Here is a 21,396-nt window from a genome sequence, read left to right on the forward strand (position 1 = left end):
GTGTTGTGCTTCATTTTTCTTTGAAAAGCCTGAGGTGAGGGTTGCAGAGGTGAATCTTGATGCAGAATTTTCAGTAAATATTGAAGGAATTGATTAAAATAATAAGACACAGTTGGACTAACTTTGAAGTCAGCTGAAGCCTCAGCATGATGAGCCGTCCACAGAAATACATAGAAGGTAAGAACATTAATGTGGTGGTAAATCAACAGGGAGGAGAAAAACTTTTTATACATTTTTGTGAACAACACTGTAATAGAACGTAACGTGTACTGAAATGGAAATATCTTAATCTTTTACTTAGAATTTTAAAATATAAATATATCAAAAAGGTCATTTGAAGAAGTCAGCCTTATTGTTATGTAATATACACTTTGTCATGTTTCTCGTTGGTCTAATCCAGCTGTGATTCTTACCTGTTTTAACTTTTTTCTTTCATTTTAAACAAGACAAACATATATCTTTACATCTGTCCTCAGATGCACTAGAGTTAGAACTGTTTATTAAATGTTTATGTACTTGTGTGTTCACTTTCTGTCTCCTCTGAATCAGGTGAAGCTCTTCACTCCCAACATGCAAAATCAAACAATGTGTTAAAGCTCAGAGTGGCCGTGCTGGTTGTCTGTGTTCTCCTGGTATCGGCTCTCGTGGTAATTTATCTCTGTGAGTTTGTAGTTTTATTCATGTAGCTTTAATTAAATACGTGTCTGATCTACCGTAAATTAATTAGCAATCAAAATGTTTATTATAAAATTGTGAAGGAACAACTTAACTTATGACTTTTTAATTCATCTGCATCATATGAAATCCTTTCATTTTAAAATCCAGGCTTCAGGACAAATTTGTCCAGCATTTTATTTAAAAGAGAAATAATTATTAACAGAAAATCAGCTGCTAACAAAGGCCAGTGAGCTATACTATCACCTGCTTTGCTATGACAATCAGCATCAAATCAAAAATTTTATTTATTAAAGTTAATAAAAGCTGTTACCAAATTCATTAATTGGATGGATAGCACAACCACTTATGAATGTGTTTTTAGCACATGATTTTTGCCGTAATTAATATTATTTTATTGTTATTTATTATGTTATTTTATTTGTAAGCTAAGTTAAAAATCAGACATTCTTCTTCATGAATCTCACGCAACACACCCGTAGCCGTCAGTGGAAGAAGAATGCCTGCCTTGCGTCGTATTTTTAACATTAACTTTATTAAATTTTAATATTAGCATATATACAAATTATATTCAATTAAAAAATCTAATATTTAAAAGCTTCATTTACCTATACAGTTTTATTATAAAAACTTTAGAATTGGTAGCATTACGCATTCAGGTCAATAGCCAATGATTCTATGATTAACAAATCTGTATTTTTATTGCAGCGAATAGGTAAGGTTAAAGTTTAACACTCACTTTTGAGATTTGCAGACATGAAAAAACGGGGATCCAAACACTGTCTCGCAGCCTTTTCTATTAAAATACCTCATGTAGCACTAAATCCGGTATCTGAACATAGTGAAATATCTTCATTTTTAACATATTTATGGCTGTGATGAACCAGCATCTCTCTCATGTGTTCTACTACGTGTGACATGACGGTCATGAGTCTGCACACAGACGTCGTGTCGATGGCGCTGTGGTGAGGTCAGAATAACTAAGAGCTGATTGCGCTCAAAACGGAGACTTTTTTTTTCTGATTGTAAACAGCCTTGAAAGTTAAATGTTGCTACCAGGGGCGTCATAGTGGAAGCAAAAGTGATGATCAGATAAAGACACCCAAGGAGCCAAAGGAAGGAGGCAGCCGCAGGTCTCTCGCTTAAGGATGTAACACAAGATGAGCTCATACAGTGGCAATTAAACGTTATTAAAACAGCAAATATATTTTATCGGTGTGGTTGGTTTTAAGGCTGATTTAAAAAATTGCGTTCCTTTCTAAACAGAGGAGAGTTCAGCTTTTTTCATTATAACACAGAAAACGAAGACGTCATTTATTCATTGTTGAAAATCAGCGCAGTTTCAAGTAAACTGTGTGTCGGAAACATTATGAGTAAGCCACAGGACCACAGGCAATAATCTGGGAGTGGGCAAAAAGACGTGATAGAGGCGGATAGAAGTGAAGAGAGCGTGGAAACTAAAGGTTTTCTACCACAGAGAAGAGCTTTTGCGTAAGTGGTGAAAATGGTTTTCGGGCCTTTTTCAAACATTAAAGGAAAGAGAGAATCAGGCCATGACGTCAGAAACTCTGACAGCCCGTTCTTTGTGGGCGTTACCTATTTTCAATGAGCCAATATGGAACGTTGTTGTGGGCGGGGCCTGGTTCAAAGATGAAAGGCAAGAGAACCAGGCCGTGACGTCACAGTCAACCCAAGTCTATAAATTGCAGGTGAAACCCACACTGGACCAGCACGTTTCTTACAGTCACGAGCGATTCACTGGATGAGATTTTGTTCTGCGACCCTCAGTCTTATTTGATTCATTGTAACATCGTAGCTTAAATGTCAAAAACGAGTGACCAACAAGCAAAACCAGAATTAGTGTGCACTCTGCCAGAGAGTACACTGGGCGACCTGGAGGTCGAGGAGGAAGAAAATTAAAAAAAGTCCTGGAAGAGCAGAAAATGGTGAAGGACACAAAAGAAATGCAGAACAAAGTGGACGAGCAGACAGAACCATTAGCCGAGGCTGAGACAGAGAAAAAAGACACGGCAACCCCAGATTCCTCCTCAAAGTTGTGTGTCAACAAAGCTGTTCAGTTGATGGTTTCAAACGCCACAGAAAAAGCTGAACTGAACCAAGTGAAAAATGCACTCGAAGAAACGACCAAACTGGCAAAGAAAGAGTGTGAAGAGGCCAAAAAAGCAGTGAATGAAGCACAGGCAGCACTGTCAGAGGAGAAGACAATGGTAGAGGACGCAAAGAGACAAACTGAACAGGAAAAACAAGTGTTAGAAGAAGTGCAGTTTGTATTCAAAGATGAGACCAATCGGGCTTCAGCTTCAGCTTTGGAAAAGACACTGAAGCTGCAGAAAAAGGTGCGCGTCAACTGGGTTATTCAGTTGGTGGTTTTACTGGCCAAAGAAAAAGTCTCCTCCAAATACAAGATCTTCACAGAGCGCCTCACTCCTAACTGCATCAGCCATCGTCTGATTGAGAAAATCTGGCCTGAAGTTGAGGAGAAACACTTGAATTTATCCCACGACAGCATTTTCAAAGTGGGCAAGGCCATTCTCAAGGATCTTTGCAAAACACACAACTGCAAAGAAAACCTTTTGATTTTTAATCTGAGGGAAGAGCTTGACAATATTACCGTCTCAATCTTCACCAAACACCTCTTGGCATTACCAGCAAGAGTACTCAGTGTCTCTAAAAACAGGCAAGAGTACAAGGAAGTTGTAAAAAATGTGACCAAAGATCTGGTAATGCACGCCATGAGCGAAGGAAATGAGACGATGACACTGAATCCAGTAGCATCCGAGTTTATTGTAGAGAGGCTTTTCCAGAAGATCTGGGACAAAATTTTGTCAAAAAAGTACAAAATGTCCTTGGAGAACATTGGAGAACTCGCCCTGACAATATACAATGAACTCCATGACAGGTGGGATTCTCCAATACTCTTAATGTGGTCAAGAAACCCAGTAATGGATGAAGCAATCGTCAGCAGCTTCAAAAAACATGCAAAATTGAGGAGCCAAAACATCATCTTTAGGGCTTTCTCATGTGCACGCTAAAATCGAACCAACACGTGCATGTGAATATTCATTTCAATTGGGCTTTCTAAATTTAATTTTGAAACCAGAGTGGTTAAAAATCACTACTCTTCTTCTCCCAACTTCCTTCCCTCATCACCAACTGGCCGAGGCAGATGGCCACCCCCATCTCAGAGCCTGGTTCTGCCGGAGGTTTCTCTCTTTTAAAAGTGAGTTTTTCCTTCCCACTGTCGCCAAAGTGCTTGCTCTAGGGGATTGGAGTCTTTGTGCATTATTGTAGGGTCTTGACTTTACATTATAAAGCACCATGAGGGAAGTGTTGTTGGGATTTGGTCTGTTTCTTAACTCAAAAAGTCCAGTTACAACAGGACATTTTGAGTTAAAAAACAAAAATAAAAAAATGAAAAAAAAAAAACTTTGAATTTGTGCTTTGTTTCATTTACTATTTAAGAAGTTTGTTCTTCCTGCAACTTTTACAAACCACAAACAACAAATAGCTGAGCTGTTGGATTTACTAAGTGCATCCAAGAATACAAACAAGCAGTCCTCACACACATTTGAGAAAAACTGAGAGACCTTTGAATCTTTATAGCTTACTGAATATTCATCTCTTTACTTTGTCTGCATGTGTCCACTTTTTTTCTTTTTCTATTTGTATTATTCTCATTTCAAAGACATTCAAAGCTATTTGGAGACATGCAGAGTTCCTTAAAGATGAACCTAATATAATTACACGAGTTGTTTAACTGAGGTAATCACTCTTTCCCCCACAGTCCTACGATTTTTCCCTTTTTCTGTAAAGCAATGCAAATACATTTTTAATACTTTCAGTCAAGTATTTAATATTCATACAGGAATAAACTACAACAGAAACACAGTCACAAATATAGGCATTAAATATACAGACACCATATTTACATACACATTTAGTACAAATATAATGTTTAAAGGGAGTCTGATTCTTCAACTGATAAACATTTGACTTTGATTTCCAGGATTTTCCACTGTGAGATTAATGGAAAGTGTACATTGCACAAGTGACAATGAATGACGGACCCGACCACACAGATCGCACTTTACTACACTTTTTACTCAGTTTTTTGTCTCTTCCAGCCCTCAGCCCCAGCTGCACACACACACACAACAACAACACAACCTCAGATGTCTTATGCTGATGAACTGATGGCTCCGCTGTGTCAGCCTCCCCGCAACGTGCCACAAACCAGCCTGTACACACATTATATGTCCACAAACACAATCAAAGTGAAGGAATAAAAAAAGCAAACTAATCATGAAGCTACAGAGCCCCTTTACTGATATGGGTAAGGAAGGGCTTTATTGCATGGCCACATGTTGATGTGTCACGGCATTTAACATGAAACTATGAAAAACTAGGTACAACTAAGACAGACTGTGAAAAACTATAATCAACTATGAACACACTGGATGTGTTCAGGGGAAGTGAAAACACATGAGGAAAACAGCTGACTGAAATGAAACATGACGTCACAGGGAAAGTCAAACTAACACCAACGAACAAGAACACATCAGACTCTTTCAAAATAAAACAGAAACATGGAGAAAAATACAGTTATCAACAAAAAAAAACTAAAATAGACAAAACACTGGGTCGCAGATCCAGTACTGTGACACATATACAGCAGTTTACACAGTCAGATGCCTGCCATCTACCAGCTAACTGTGTGAAGAGGAAAAATTGCTATAAATGTCTGTTTTTTGTTGACACGCATGCTCAGTGTTTAGTAGCAGTAAGTTATTCCAGTGCTAATCACAGTGAGACTGATCTCATGGACAGTCATATAAACCTTCTTTCTGGTAGGTGGGATGGCAGACTCAGTCACTGCTGACAATAATTTTATCCTCATTTAACCTGTTAGATTCTTTAGAAAAGATGATCCAGTGAAATAGCCTTTGAAAAAGGATCTCTTCACATGTAAACAACAACTATTTAATACAGATTTAATAATTAAAGCCTCTCATTTAATTTAAAGACTGATATCTTGAAATGGTTTGACACACAGTGAAATGATTTAATGCACAGCAGAAAGTGCATATTCAATTTCATCTCCACATTAAGATGAGTAATGCCTTGAGACATTATATCTGTGGCTAAATCAGACAAAGGTCAGAGTGCTACAAAACTCAGCCACGTGATCTAGATGAAAACATTCTGCATGACTCGATCTCTTTCTAGTCGTCCTGTGGATGTCAAGTGCACGTCAGCAGTAGACGTTCTCAGCCAGCTTCCTCATTCTTTTATTGCAGTGTGCTGATGGGGAGGATGGACGGTGGTCTGCAATCTTTGGTGCAGGGACAAGCATACAAAATCCCACCTCATCTTCGGGTTGTTGCTCTGTGTTGTCTTTTTCGGGGTTTGGATGAAAGACTATAATAAATAAATTTAAATATTAGACATAGGACATAAACTGCAACAACACAGGCAGCTATAATTAAAGCTGACATGGACTCTTTTACAAAATCAGGAGGATGTGTGCTCATCTTCCAGCACCACACAGCACAGAGGATGCAAATATCAGTCAGATGAAGCAGAGCAGCACGGAGGCGAAAAAGAGCGAGGGCAGTGAGACGAGAAGAGAAGAGCACCAGGTTTCCACATGAAGTAGATGACTGATGAGGTTATTTTCTGGTTTTCTTTGGCAGGCAGGAAGGAGCGCAGCGAGCGATGGTAGGCCGTCACATTGAAGGCGATAGCCGAGGCCCGAGCCGACGGCTTTTAGAACTGACGAAGAACGAGAGGCAGCGTTAGAAACAAGCAAAGAGAAATGTTGTAAAGTGTGCCACTCCACATAAAGACAAGCAAATCTGGAAAAGTCCCAAAATCAGCAGACTTTTAATGCCATCATAACTTTGGTATATTAAGAGAAATTTTAGGTTCAGGTTTGTGGAATATTTTGACCTTTGAAGTACATAAAAAATAAAGAGGAAAATGATCTAAATATCCTAGTGTAATGGCTGTGTTGCTGTACCAATGAATAAAAATATCAACTAAACATAATTACCTGGCACATAGGTGTGGAAACTGACTGGAATTATCTATGGAGATTTGCAGTTATTAAATAAAGAGCTAAATTGGTGCTGGGCTAAGATATTTAGATCATTTTCTCTTCACTTATCTTAGTAAAATGATCAGGGAAGCTGCTGCAATTTTGCCTGACCACATTTTTATGACAGCTATAGTTACCTGTTCTTTCATAATATAGCATAATATAGTGTGTTTCATGGGCAAATGTTGTTCACAATTATTTGGGTGAATACTGGTTAACACTGTCTGTTTTATCTTTAATTGCCTAACTGTGGCCTCGACTCTCACCAACACTTTGAAAAAAGATCAAATTAATATTGAACAGAACTGAGTTCAGCTTAGTGATGCGATCCAGTTTGTCATGTTAAATTAATTGCCCAACTCTGCTTTAGATGGTCTCTAGAAACCTTATTGCATGGATTTAAAGGACTGTGCACTTTTGCTGGTTTGTTAAAAATGATGTAGCCACCAGTGGAAAATATGCATCGTCTATTATAACCAAAGGTTGACATTGTTTGAACATAATGCCCATCACAAGCAAACACCAGAATCTGAAATGAAATAACTAAACTAGAAATTTGAAATTTGTACTTAAGCTAAACCAAATAAACCAAAGGCATCAGCAAGACATTTATTGAGGCAAAGATACAGAGATGCACAGTTTGATGATAAATGCCAATGACCCATCAAATCACAACAGGATCCCAGCAGTGATAGGAGTTAGGATGGGACTCCCCCAGAGATGAAGATGGAGGCTTGGATGGAGCTCTGAGGGAAAGCGGTGAGACAAAGGTTACACAAACGAGAATCTGACAGGCAGGATGACGAAAGATTAACAAGTCGTTATTATTCGTTTAAGAATCAAGAGTGTGAGAGGCCAGGAGGTGCTAATCAAATGCACCTGAATATTTGATCATCAACACGTGGGAATCACCTGTGTAAAAGCAGAAGGCTTTATGCTATATGTTAGACTCTACAGGCCTTAGTTAGAACATTAAATCGCTTTGCAGTCACCGTGAGCTCCTTTGTATACTCTGACCGCTTGGCTGAAAAATACCTCTATTGGAGTTAAAGTCACTTAGACACATTTATAAATTTATTTGTGTATGATTAATAGGTAGTCCAGATTTAGAGGCAACAATACTGAATGTTTGGTAGTTCAGGCTTAAGGAAGAAATTTATGTGCTCATAAGTCACAGTAAAATGAATGGGCGGTACATTCCTTTCCTCTTCCCTTCCTGGAGACCTTTATCACTGTTTTCTAACACTCCTCGGATGCTGCCTATTGTAAGTACCCAAGTTCCAGCCTTGCATAACAGTAACAACTGTTCAGTTGTCCAAGGAGCTTGGAAAGAACAGCGTCTGGACTTCTCTAAAGGGGGTCCATGACCGTCTTGCGGACACTCCCGTAGGGCTTAAAATCTGGGACTCTCCACCAATTGCACTTAGAAGTGAAGAAGCCTTCTCGAATGCGAGGTGAAACCTCTTCAAGGAACTTAAGGATGTCCAGACGCTTTTTTTCCAAGCTCCTTAGACTACGATAACCTTTATTACTGAGAATCTTCACAGACAACTGTATCAGTTCTGCAGTTCCTCTTTTCACCCCCATTCTCTGTACGTTTCAACCCATGTACAAGCATATGAGGGCAGATCATTGTAGTAGAAAAGAATTGTATTTCAATTCATTTACCATATTTTATGCCACTATAAGGCCCACTTAAAATCCTTAATTTTCTCAAAAATTGACAGTGGCCTTATAATCCGGTGCGCTTTATGTAATGAATTCTGATTGTGCTTACCAGACCTCGAAACCGATTTTAAGTGATACACGAAGTTCAAAAATCTGTAAAGAAATGGTTTAGAACAACTTAACGGCTTTACGGCTACTGTAGTCAGGAGCCTTGCGATTTGGAGTAATCTGGGTCCAAAACTCCATCCGCTTCAGGTTCCCAAAAGTCAAATGAACACTGCTGGCATCACTGAGTTTAAAAAACTGTCTAAAAGTCTTTCATCTTTATAAAATGATCAGCGTTGCAACATTTACCAGCTGTAACTATTAAGTTTAAACATCCAGGCATCCATGAAAACAGAATTTATTAAATTAATGGAGTTAGAAGTTAGCAGGAAGTTAGCTCGCTAGTTTCCAAACATTATATGTCATGTTCTGACTGAGAGATTTCTAAATTTAAAAACTAAAATGTACAGCTCTGCTATTACTTCCGACATAAATGAAGACAGAAAACTAAACAGCAGTGACGTTTGTAGGGTTTACTGAAGTTGAACTAGCTGGTATGTAATGATGTGCTACGTGATCGCTAGCAACACAGCTATGTTAGCAATAACATAAACAAAGTGAAGCTGGAGGATGAATGCTAACTTTTTCCACTCATAAAAGTTAACATGAGGGTTCCTGATGGTTAGGGACAAATGCGATCGCGTGCAGGATTCTGTAAATGGACCAAACTTTCAGTCAGGAGAACAACTGAGACAATCCATCCACAATACGAGGTTAGTCATTAATAAACTGCAACAACAACCCTTATGTATGAAACAGACCCATTTGTTGATAGTGCGCCTTATAATCTGGTGTGTCTTTGGGTCCAAAAAATACTGTAACCTTTTTGTTCTATTGGTGTGTGACTTTAACATTCTTGTTGAAAAAACGTGTGACTGAAAGCATGTAGGAATTTCACTCTGGAAATATTTAGTTCAAGACTGTACCCATCACCAAGAAGGCAATCTGACTGTCTGAGTCTGTTTTATGTGATGAAGTTAAACTTACACTTATGTTTCAGAGGTGGGACTTTTCCTCAGTTCTTCACCCTTTGGCTCCACGCACCTTGAGGTGTACTGGTTCTCATCTTTGCGTTGTGTTTTCAGCTTTCTATTCATACCTAAATAATAAGAAAAAGATCATATGAGTGTCCTCATCAGGACAGTAATTTGTGTTGGAGTGTGGGGCTGTAGCTTATAGGAGACCTTTGGTTGAACTGTTGTGAACCTTTTGTGTAAAAAAAAAAAACAAATTGCCACACAGTGACAGTGGATGACGGCACCCGAACCACAAACAGATCGCACTTTTACTACACTTTTTAACTCATTTTTTTTGGTCCTCTTTCCATACCCCTCAGCCCCAGCTTTGCCAGCTACGACAACAACACAACATACAACACAACCTTCAAGGTCCCAGCATGTCTTATGCAGGGGAGGGGTGATGAACTGATGGAGCTTCCGCTGTGGTTCAGCCTCCCCCCACAAGCGTGCCACAAACCAGGTTTCCTGCTAACAACACATTATATGTCCACACACACAGATCAAAGTGAAGGAATAAAAACAGCAAAACATATCATGCAAAGCTACAGAAGCCCCTTTAGCTGAAATATGGGTAAGGAAAGGCTTTAAATTGCAATGGCCACATGGTTTGAAATGTGTCACGGCATTTAAACAATGAAAACTAATGAAAAACTCAGGTACAACTAAGAACAGAACTGTGAAAACCTATAAATCAACTATGAACACAAACTGGAATGTGTTTTCAAGGGGACAGTGAAAACACATGAAGGAAAAACAGCTTGACTGAAATGAAACATGCACGTCCACAGGGAAAGTCAAAAACTAAACACCACCGAAAACAAGAAAACACATTCAAAGACCCTCTTTTCAAAATAAAACAGAAACCATGGAGAAAAAATACAGTTATCAACAAAAAACTAAATAGACCAAAACCTGGGTCGGCAGATCCAGTACTTGTGACCACATATACAGCAGTTTTTTTACAACAGTCCAAGATGCCCTGCCAATCTTACCAGCTAACTTGTGTGAAGAGGAAAAAATTGCTATAAAACGTCTGTTTTTTTGTTGGACACGCCATGCTTCAGTGTTAGTAGCAGTAAGTTATCCACGTGCTAATCACAGTGAGACTGATCTCATGGACAGTCCATATAACCTTCCTTTCCTGGTAAGGTGGGATGGAACAGACCAGTCACGGCTGACAATAATTTTTATCCTCATTTAAACCTGTTATAGAATTTCTTCAGAAAAGATGATCCAGTTGAAAATAGAGCCTTTGGAAAAAAGGATCTCTTCACCATGTAAACAACAACTATTTTAATAACAGATTTAATAATTAAAGCCTCTCATTTAATTTAAAGACTGATATCTTTGAAATGGTTTGGACACAACAGTGAAATGATTTAATGCACAGCAGAAAGTGGCATATTCAATTTCATCTCCACATTAAGATGAGTAAGTGCCTTGAGACATTATATCTGTGGCTAAATCAGACAAAGGTCAGAGTGCTACAAAACTCAGCCACGTGATCTAGATGAAAACATTCTGCATGACTCGATCTCTTTCTAGTCGTCCTGTGGATGTCAAGTGCACGTCAGCAGTAGGACGTTCTCAGCCAGCTTCCTCATTCTTTTATTTGCATGTGGTGCTGATGGGGAGGATGGACGGTGGTCTGCAATCTTTGGTGCAGGACAAGCATACAAAATCCCACCTCATCTTCGGGTTGTTGCTCTGTGTTGTCTTTTCGGGTTTTGGATGAAAGACTATAATAAATAAATTTAAATATTAGACATAGGACAAATAAACCTGCAACAACACAGGCAGCTATAATTAAAGCTACATGGACTCTTTTACAAAATCAGGAGGATGTTGTGCTCATCTTCCAGCACCAACACAGCACAGAGGATGCAAATATCAGTCAGATGAAGCCAGAGCAGCACGGAGGCGAAAAGAGCGAGGGCAGTGAGACGAGAAGAGAAGAGCACCAGGTTCCACATGAAGTAGATGACTGATGAGGTTATTTTTTCTGGTTTTCTTTGGCAGGCAGGAAGGAGCGCAGCGAGCGATGGTAGGCCGTCACATTGAAGGCGATAGCCGAGGCCCGAGCCGCACGGCTTTTAGAACTGACGAAGAACGAGAGGCAGCGTTAGAACAAAGCAAAGAGAAATGTTGTAAAGTGTGCCACTTCCACATAAAGACAAGCCAAATCTGGAAAAGTCCCAAAATCAGCAGAACTTTTAAATGCATCATAAACTTTGGTATATTAAGAGAAATTTTAGGTTCAGGTTGTGAATATTTTGACCTTTGAAGTACATAAAAAAATAAAGAGAAAAATGATCTAAATATCCTAGTGTAATGGCTGTGTGCTGTACCAATGAATAAAAATATCAACTAAACATAATTACCTGGCCAACATAGGTGTGGAAAACTGACTGGAATTATCTATGGAGATTTTGCAGTTATTAAATAAAGAGCTAAATTGGTGCTGGGCTAAGATATTTAGATCATTTTCTCTTCACTTATCTTAGTAAAATGATCAGGGAAGCTGCTGCAATTTTGCCTGACCACATTTTTATGACAGCTATAGTTACCTGTTTCTTCATAATATAGCATAATATAGTGTGTTTCATGGGCAAATGTTGTTCACAATTATTTGGGTGAATACTGGTTAACACTGTCTGTTTTTTATCTTTAATTGCCTAAACTGTGGCCTCGACTCTCACCAACACTTTGGAAAAAAAGCAAATTAATATAACAGAACTGAGTCAGCTTAGTGATGCGATCCAGTTTGTCATGTTAAATTAATTGCCCAACTCTGCTTTAGATGTCTCTAGAAACCTTATTGCATGGATTTAAAGGACTGTGCACTTTTGCTGGTTTGTTAAAAATGATGTAGCCACCAGTGGAAAATATGCATCGTCTATTATAACCAAAGGTTGACATTGTTTAAAAGTGAGTTTTTTCCTTCCCACTGTCGCCAAAGTGCTTGCTCTAGGGGATTGGAGTCTTTGTGCATTATTGTAGGGTCTTGACTTTACATTATAAAGCACCATGAGGGAAGTGTTGTTGGGATTTGGTCTGTTTCTTAACTCAAAAAGTCCAGTTACAACAGGACATTTTGAGTTAAAAAACAAAAATAAAAAAATGAAAAAAAAAAAACTTTGAATTTGTGCTTTGTTTCATTTACTATTTAAGAAGTTTGTTCTTCCTGCAACTTTTACAAACCACAAACAACAAATAGCTGAGCTGTTGGATTTACTAAGTGCATCCAAGAATACAAACAAGCAGTCCTCACACACATTTGAGAAAAACTGAGAGACCTTTGAATCTTTATAGCTTACTGAATATTCATCTCTTTACTTTGTCTGCATGTGTCCACTTTTTTCTTTTTCTATTTGTATTATTCTCATTTCAAAGACATTCAAAGCTATTTGGAGACATGCAGAGTTCCTTAAAGATGAACCTAATATAATTACACGAGTTGTTTAACTGAGGTAATCACTCTTTCCCCCACAGTCCTACGATTTTTCCCTTTTTCTGTAAAGCAATGCAAATACATTTTAATACTTTCAGTCAAGTATTTAATATTCATACAGGAATAAACTACAACAGAAACACAGTCACAAATATAGGCATTAAATATACAGACACCATATTACATACACATTTAGTACAAATATAATGTTTAAAGGGAGTCTGATTCTTCAACTGATAAACATTTGTGTAGAATATATGTACTGGAAGTGCAAACTGATGGAGGTCAAATAACAAAGTGTTTGTGAATAAGAGCAGAAATGCGAATAAACATGAAAAGACTTTGAGGTTTACAAAAAGGTTTGACAGCTGTTGAATGCAAGGAGAGAAACATTTTGGACTTTTAACTGTTTCTTAAGTGTTACAGCATGAACTTCTCTTATGGCTGTTCATGCTTTCGCAAAGTAATTAAGTGAAAGAAAAACAACTAAATGACAGAAAAGTTCTCTTTATTTACTACTATAAAATACTATACTATAAAAAATGACAATGGGTCCAACGTAAGAAAAAGTATCTGATGACCCATCATAGAGGAAGGAGATCCTAGCAGGGACAGGAGTTAGAACAGGATCCCCAAAGAGTGAATAAGATCAATCTTACTGTTTCAATGAAGTCTGACTGTATATAATATAAAACACATGAATTATTAACAGCAATATTTCCAGAGGAACTGAATATAGAGATAAAACCAACTGAACTGAATGACGGTGAGGCGAGGGAACTGAAGCAAGTGTCCTGAAGCAAAACCAAACACAGGACAAGGCTTTATGATGGAAATGTCTTTTTTTATCCATCCATCCATCCATTCGCTACCGCTTATCCTTTTCAGGGTCGCGGGGGGCGCTGGAGCCTATCCCAGCTGTCATAGGGCGAAAGGCGGGGTACACCCTGGACAGGTCGCCAGTCTGTCGCAGGGCTAACACATAGGGACAGACAACCATTCACACTCAGATTCACTCGCACATTCACACCTAGTGGCAATTTGAATTATCCAATTAACCTATCCCCACAAGTTGCATGTCTTTGGACGGTGGGAGGAAGCCGGAGTACCCGGAGAGAACCCACGCAAACACGGGGAGAACATGCAAACTCCACACAGAAAGACCCCGGCCTGATGGTGGAATTGAACTCAGGACCTTCTTGCTGTGCGGCAACAGTGCTAACCACCGTGCCACCGTGTCTTTTTTTAATAAAAGCAAAAAACAAAAATAACACAAATATAATCTAAAAGAAATGTTCATTCTTTTATGCTCACAGTAGGCTGTAACATTGACACTTTCTGATGTCACCATTGGAGGGGGCTGTGGTCCAGCTGGTCTCAGCTCCAGCTTGGTTTCACACCAGTACTGGGCTCCATCATCTTCTCTATTGGAGGTGATGTTCAGAGTGAAGGTTTCATTCACGGGTTTCTTCTGTTCACTGTTGGACTGTAGGTGACCCAGTGCTGTGTTTCCTCTGTAGAAGGTCACAGTGAGGCTTTGAACAGGAGCTACGTTCTGTACGCTACACTGCAGGGTGTAGGCTGATTCTCAAACATCATCTCAGTGTGGTTTACAAAGCTGATGGAGGCACTTTCTGGAGACTCTGAGACGACAGGGAAAGAAACAAAAATGTAAAGAACAACATGTAAGCTAGAGGCTTGAAAACATCAGCAGAATGACTTTATATTTACACATACAACAGAAATCAAATTCCGATTATAAATATAAAACTCACCAGCAAGTGTCACATGAACATACTTACGATACACATTTATACTGGGAGTGCTATTATAACACTGATCACCAGCATCAGTGTTATAATAGCACATGACATATGTTTCCCATTCAGTCAGTTTGTCAACTGTCCAGAACAAGGTGGTTATATATTCTGTGACTTTTCCCACAGCGTGCTCCAAACCAGAAAGATTTCCATGGCATCCCACCTCACATACAACACATGTAGCATTGGCTGGGTCACCATACTTCACTATCAGTGCAGGTGGAGTAAACACAGGATTGTTTGTGCAGCTAGAATCTGTAAGAAACACATTAAATGTATGAGACGGCACAATTAATATCAAACCGAAATGCTGCCAACACTCACCATGTTGTTATTTTTTCGTAATTTATTACAGATTTTCTTGTAGATAAAAAAAATAATGTGCACTTTGCAATTTAACTGCTTATTTCGTTCACCAGACACTGACACCTGAAATAAAAGCGAGATCAATCCTTACCGCAGCTGGACACTTGGTGGATGCACAGAAAAGTAACTGAGGAGGAAACCAGACGAAAAAAAATGGTCAAATGTCATGATGAAAATGTTCAAACACAAAGTCCAAAGGTGGTCAGAGAGGGGATGGGCTGGTTTGTTTTTCTGTTGCAGAAGAACAATATTGGCAGTCTGGCCTGTTTTACAATGACACACCGTCTCTCTTTTCTTAATCTTGCAAATTGTGAAAGTCAAAGTGTAGCAAGTCACCGACCGGTCAGGGAGCCTGAAAGAAGCAGGTCAAGCCTGTCTCCTAAGGGGGTTCCCATTTATATTTCCACCCACAGTTCATTTTAAATTGACTTTACAGAACATAATGTGAACAAGTGCAGAGTGCTGTAGAAATCTCCCCCTGACATACACAGTACATATAAAAATAATCTTCAATAATAAAAGAAAGATTAACAAGTCGTTATTATTCGTTTAAGAATCAAGAGTGTGAGAGGCAGGAGGTGCTAATTTGTATTTGTATTTGTATCTTTATTTATTTCAGACATAATAAAACAAACAAAAAAACCAATATATACTCATCTACATGTATTTTCATTTACGAATATGAATATATGTGTAGATATACACACACACACACACACGTATTTGTACAGACAAACAAGAAAAATATAATAAAATAAAACACATTCGTCTAACATGAGATAACAGTTGTTTGGTCTGAAAAGGAGTAGGAAGAAGTATGCACATACTTATTAACTCCTACCCCTGCTCAACATCTTATTAATCCCACATATTTACCTAATTCTCCTCATCACATATTCCACACAATACACAAGAAAACTTATATCAACAAGGCTGGCACGATATTTATAATTTAAATACGAGTTGACATATTTATACATACAATGGGTGATTGTCTTTTTCAATATCATATCCTTCCAAGAATCAAATGCACCTGAATATTTGATCATCAACACGTGGGATCACCTGTGTAAAAGCAGAAGCTTTATGCTATATGTTAGACTCTACAGGCTTTAGTTAGAACATTAAATCGCTTTGCAGTCACCGTGAGTTCCTTTGTATACTCTGACCGCTTGGCTGAAAAATACCTCTATTGGAGTAAAGTCACTTAGACACATTTATTTATGTAAGGCAAGGCAAGGCAAGGCAAGGCAAGTTTATTTGTATAGCACAATTCAACAACAAGGTGATTCAAAGTGCTTTACAGAGACATTAGAAACAAGAACAAATAAAAAGCATGTATGTATATGTATGTATGTATGTATGTATGTATATAAATTTATTTGTGTATGATTATAGGTAGTCCAGATTTAGAGGCAACAATACTGAATGTTTGGTAGTTCAGGCTTAAGGAAGAAAGTTATGTGCTCATACGTCACAGTAAAAATGAATGGGCGGTACATTCCTTTCCTCTTCCCTTCCTGGAGACCTTTATCACTGTTTTCTAACACTCCTCGGATGCTGCCTATTGTAAGTACCAAGTTCCAGCCTTGCATAACAGTAACAACTGTATCAGTTGTCCAAGGAGCTTGGAAAGAACAGCGTCTGGACTTCTTTAAGCAAGGCTGGATTAACATCCAGCTGAGAGAACTCTTAACAGAGTTAAGAGAGTCCCAGTCTCTCTGCTTACCTGTGAGATTTTGATTTTTGATGACACGTTCACACTCCTTTTTGAGACCTTGCAGATTTTTTAGCATTTTCTTTGTTCTAATGTGTTCAAAAGCTGATTAAAGGAAATCAAAAGTTCATGTTAGTCGACAACTCTGCTAAGAAAGAGTAAAACACATCAGCTGGACTAAAACAGCTCAACCAACTGAAACTTTCATCATCATTAAATCTACAGTAAATCAGGTCATTCTGTTGAAGTGAAACGACACTCACAGAGATGATAAATCACAATGAAAGCAACTGCCAGGAGGGAACCGAGAACCAGCAGGGCAACTTTCTCTGTTGTGACCTTTGACCCTCTTTTTGATTTTGCATGTTGAGAGTCAGGATCTTCACCTGATGAAGATTTAGAGGAAATAGATGTGCAGAAGTTAGACAAAATAATAACCAACTATTATACCAGCTTTTTTGTAAAGTACTAAACAACCACAATGAACCAGAGTGCTGTACAAAAGAATAATTATATAAAAACACAACTGTGACACATGATCCCACCAGACTCCAAACAGCTCCACTGACGTCACATCAATATATCTGTCTGTATTCTGTAATATATTTGGATTTCAGTTTTACACAAAGTTTCTAATGTGATTTAAAAATTGCTTAAATAATCTTTCTTACAAGGAAAGGAAAACCACAGTTCAGTAAATGACAATGTGCTCATAGCAGTCACATCACACATCCTGTCCCCCTCCTTAAGCACCTTGAAATCATTTGATGTCTTTAACTGTGTGTTTATCTATTATTTCTGGCAATACTTCACCTTAAAGTGTCAGTTTACCCTGAAAATAAGTACAGGCTACATATTTTTTCCTCCAGCCTGTAGTAATATTTACACAAGGTATGAATTTATATTTTGTAAATGTATTATTAGTATGAATGGCCAGATCCTATTAGTATTTATAGATATTTAATTCATGGTTGACATACATTGTAATACAGTTAGGTGCATATACCACAACTCTAGTGCAGAGAACCACAACTACATTAGACCAACAGGAAATATGACTCTTTTGTGTTCTTTCATAAACCTTCATGAAGCTTTCTTTGCGTCTCTTACTCAGTTAATGTTAAAGTTAATGTATTAAAACATACGTAGTCTCCAGTTTGGCTTCAATTTATATGAAAGGACCACTCGGATCTGATTAACTGATTTACCACCAGATTTAATGTTCTTACCTTCTATGTAGCTCTGTGGACGGCTCGTCATGCTGAGATCCTGACTTCAGACTTAGTGACTAAGTCTGAATCCAAAAATACAACAGCCTGGTGTTATTTCTCCTGTATCTTTACTGATTCAGTTTGCATAGTCAGAACATCAAATAACCTTGTGAGCATCAAGACACATACTGAATGTCCTCTGCACCTCACTGGTTTGGGCTTTCAGAACAAAAAAAAAAAAAAAAAAAAAAAAGAATTGCAACACTTACAACACTTCCTGTGGAAATGTGGAGATGAGCAGGCTTTTTACTACAGCCTGGGTCCTGCATTTTGATTTCTCATTTTATTCAGATTAACAAATAATTTCTTTTGACTTGAACTGAGGTCACAGATGATGGTTTCCTGTGTTTTCATTTATTTGATTTAAAGATTGGTTTTATTTTCATAGATGTGGACATGCTGCCCTCTGTTGGAACGGCAAGGGGGGTTACTGCCTCAAAAAAAAGGTATTAAGTAGGACTTTGAGTTCCAGACAGAGAAAATGGCCAGTAAAGCAGGGATGAAATATTGCGGTTCTGGACTGCATCAATATTAGTCTTTTCAGTTTTGTATGTAGAAAATGGCTTTATTGGCAGTAAGTATTTAATAGATGGTTGTAACATACACTGCAGTTGAGTGCAGATACAAGAACATGTATCTGTTACTTCATGTATATTTGTCACAGTTCTACATGCTTTCCACAGCTGTATTACACCAACGTCTCATGTGCCAAAGTGCAGGATGCAGGAGACATAACATGAAAGCACTTTATTACAGTTAGGAACTAGGAAACCTAATGCTAAGGTTACATAAATACATAAGAAGGAAATGGGCAAAGTGGAGATACCTGTGGAGAAACAGCTGAACTGAATGCACTTAATGACACAAGGGGAAGCAAAACTGAACATGATGCACTTAGGACAAGAGACTATCACAATAAAACAGGAAACACAGGGTATGACACATGAACCTGACAAAGGCACAAGAGAAACATGGTAGTTTTAAGTAGTATTATTTTCATCTTTATCACACCACATCCAGCATATCTTTAAGAAAACTTATGCAAACTCACTCTGCATGTTGAGAGTCAGTTTCACTCGATAAACGTTAAGAGAAGACATAAAGTGGACATGTAAGCTTTCAGTAACACAACAGTGTAGTTTTATACAGGTAGATGAACATTTACAGCTGTTGAGGACCACAGCTGTATTAAAGACTGGACATAGAACCTTGTTGCTGTGAGACAACAACGCTAGCAAATAATAGTTTTCATTTCTAGAAGATTCGATCAATTCATTATTTTAAGTAATAATTTGATTAATTTTAATAAATTTGACCTGAAATTTAAACCTTTTTGGATGTTTTGCTCTCCTCTGGTAGATTTTCCATATGTCTTTGGAATTCTCTGGAAATTCAACAACATATTTTTCATCAGACAATTCACACTTATGAATCTTTTTCACTGGATATGTTATATAACATCTTTGTACTTCAATATGAGTGCCCAAAGTCTCTCACACACACACACACACACACACACACACACACACACACACACACACACACACACACACACACACACACACACACACACACACACACACACACACACACCAATAACACCATTAGCATAATTCCAGCTTTTGATCAGCACCATGGACAGCAACCACAGTCAGACGTCAGAGGAAGACAGCTTATATTTAATTAAGTTCATGCTAAATCACCAGATTTTCAGATTTAACCTTACTAAAGTGAAATAAAGACAACTGTAATGTGTATAAGCATGCAACAAAAGAGAGAAGTCTATTAACCACAGGCCTTCACACACTGGATGGGTCACTGTAGCAAACAAGCACAGTCATTTATAGAATTCCACATTAAACAATCATTTCCAAAGGACGAGCTGCTGGATGAATTGCACACACATATTACAGTAGGAGTGCACATTTTCAAAGTATAACAATATTTCAGAGCTTCACAAAAACATAAACTACTTACTCATCAAAACATCTGCTCAACAAAGTTTTGCCAGCACTGCTTATTAGTAGTGTAGTCAACATTTAATCAGGAAATATAAGTAATATATTTTCCAGCATGCCTCTCCACCATCTAAACGTTACAGAAAAAGGAGCTTTGGAGTCAGCCAGTCCCCAAAGGTGTGTGATATTTTAACATGTGGTTACCTAAAATAACATGCTTTCTGTTGGTCTGACAGTCATCACAGTTAGCAGTATGAGTACTGAAAAAGGTTCACACGCTGGAAACTTTGAGAAACTAAAACAATCTGTGGGAGGAATCCCATACAGGCACAAAGAGAAGATGCAATCTGTCCAGACTCCAGATAAGATTAAACATAGAGCAGTCATTCTGTGAGGTGACAGTGCTAACCACCACCATGATGCTTTAGTCATATTCAGATCATTTTGTTTTATATCAAATGTTATGTTCTATAAGTGTTTGTTCAGTAAGTGACGGGTGGTAGTTTGTCTGATGACCGCTCAGATCGGACTAAATCTCTATCTTCTTCTTCACTTTCCTGCTCCTTTATCATCACATTGATGTTCTTGTCAGGGCTCTGTGTGCGGGCAGGCGGCGAGGAGGATCTAAGCACAGGACTCAGACACTGAACTGTAACTCAAAACCTCAGCTTTATTGCTGGCATAAAACAAAACATAAACTGAGCAATGGCAATGACCGTGAACCACTGACACAAAAACACACAGGCAAAATCTGAGGGTACGACATGACACAGAGCATGGGAAAACACAGGGCTTATATACACAGGGTAGTAATGAGGGAATGGGCAACAGGAGGGAGACACAGCTGGGAGAGATCAGGGCTAACGAGACAGGGGGAACAAAGCTGCACACACTAACATAAGACAAAGACTTTCACAATAAAACAGGAAACATGAATCACTACTCAAAGACACAGACTCGACACAGAAAATAATACATGAAACTCAAACAATACATAAGACCACAATTCCTAAAACATGGATAAACAGAAACATGAAACTCTAATAATAAACATCATCATAATCATCATCATCAACACCAGCACAACAAGTGTTTCCAGTTCATGCAATCCATTATTATTATTATTATTATTATTTTTATTTTTTTTTTTTTTTTATTAGAGACAAGACCAAGCTACAGGTAAGAGTTTAGAACTGCCTTCTTGCTTTCTGCTCAAATTAAAAGTGTA

The sequence above is a fragment of the Astatotilapia calliptera genome, chromosome 22 (genome assembly GCF_900246225.1).
Source record: "Astatotilapia calliptera chromosome 22, fAstCal1.2, whole genome shotgun sequence".
Lineage (NCBI taxonomy): Eukaryota > Metazoa > Chordata > Actinopteri > Cichliformes > Cichlidae > Astatotilapia > Astatotilapia calliptera.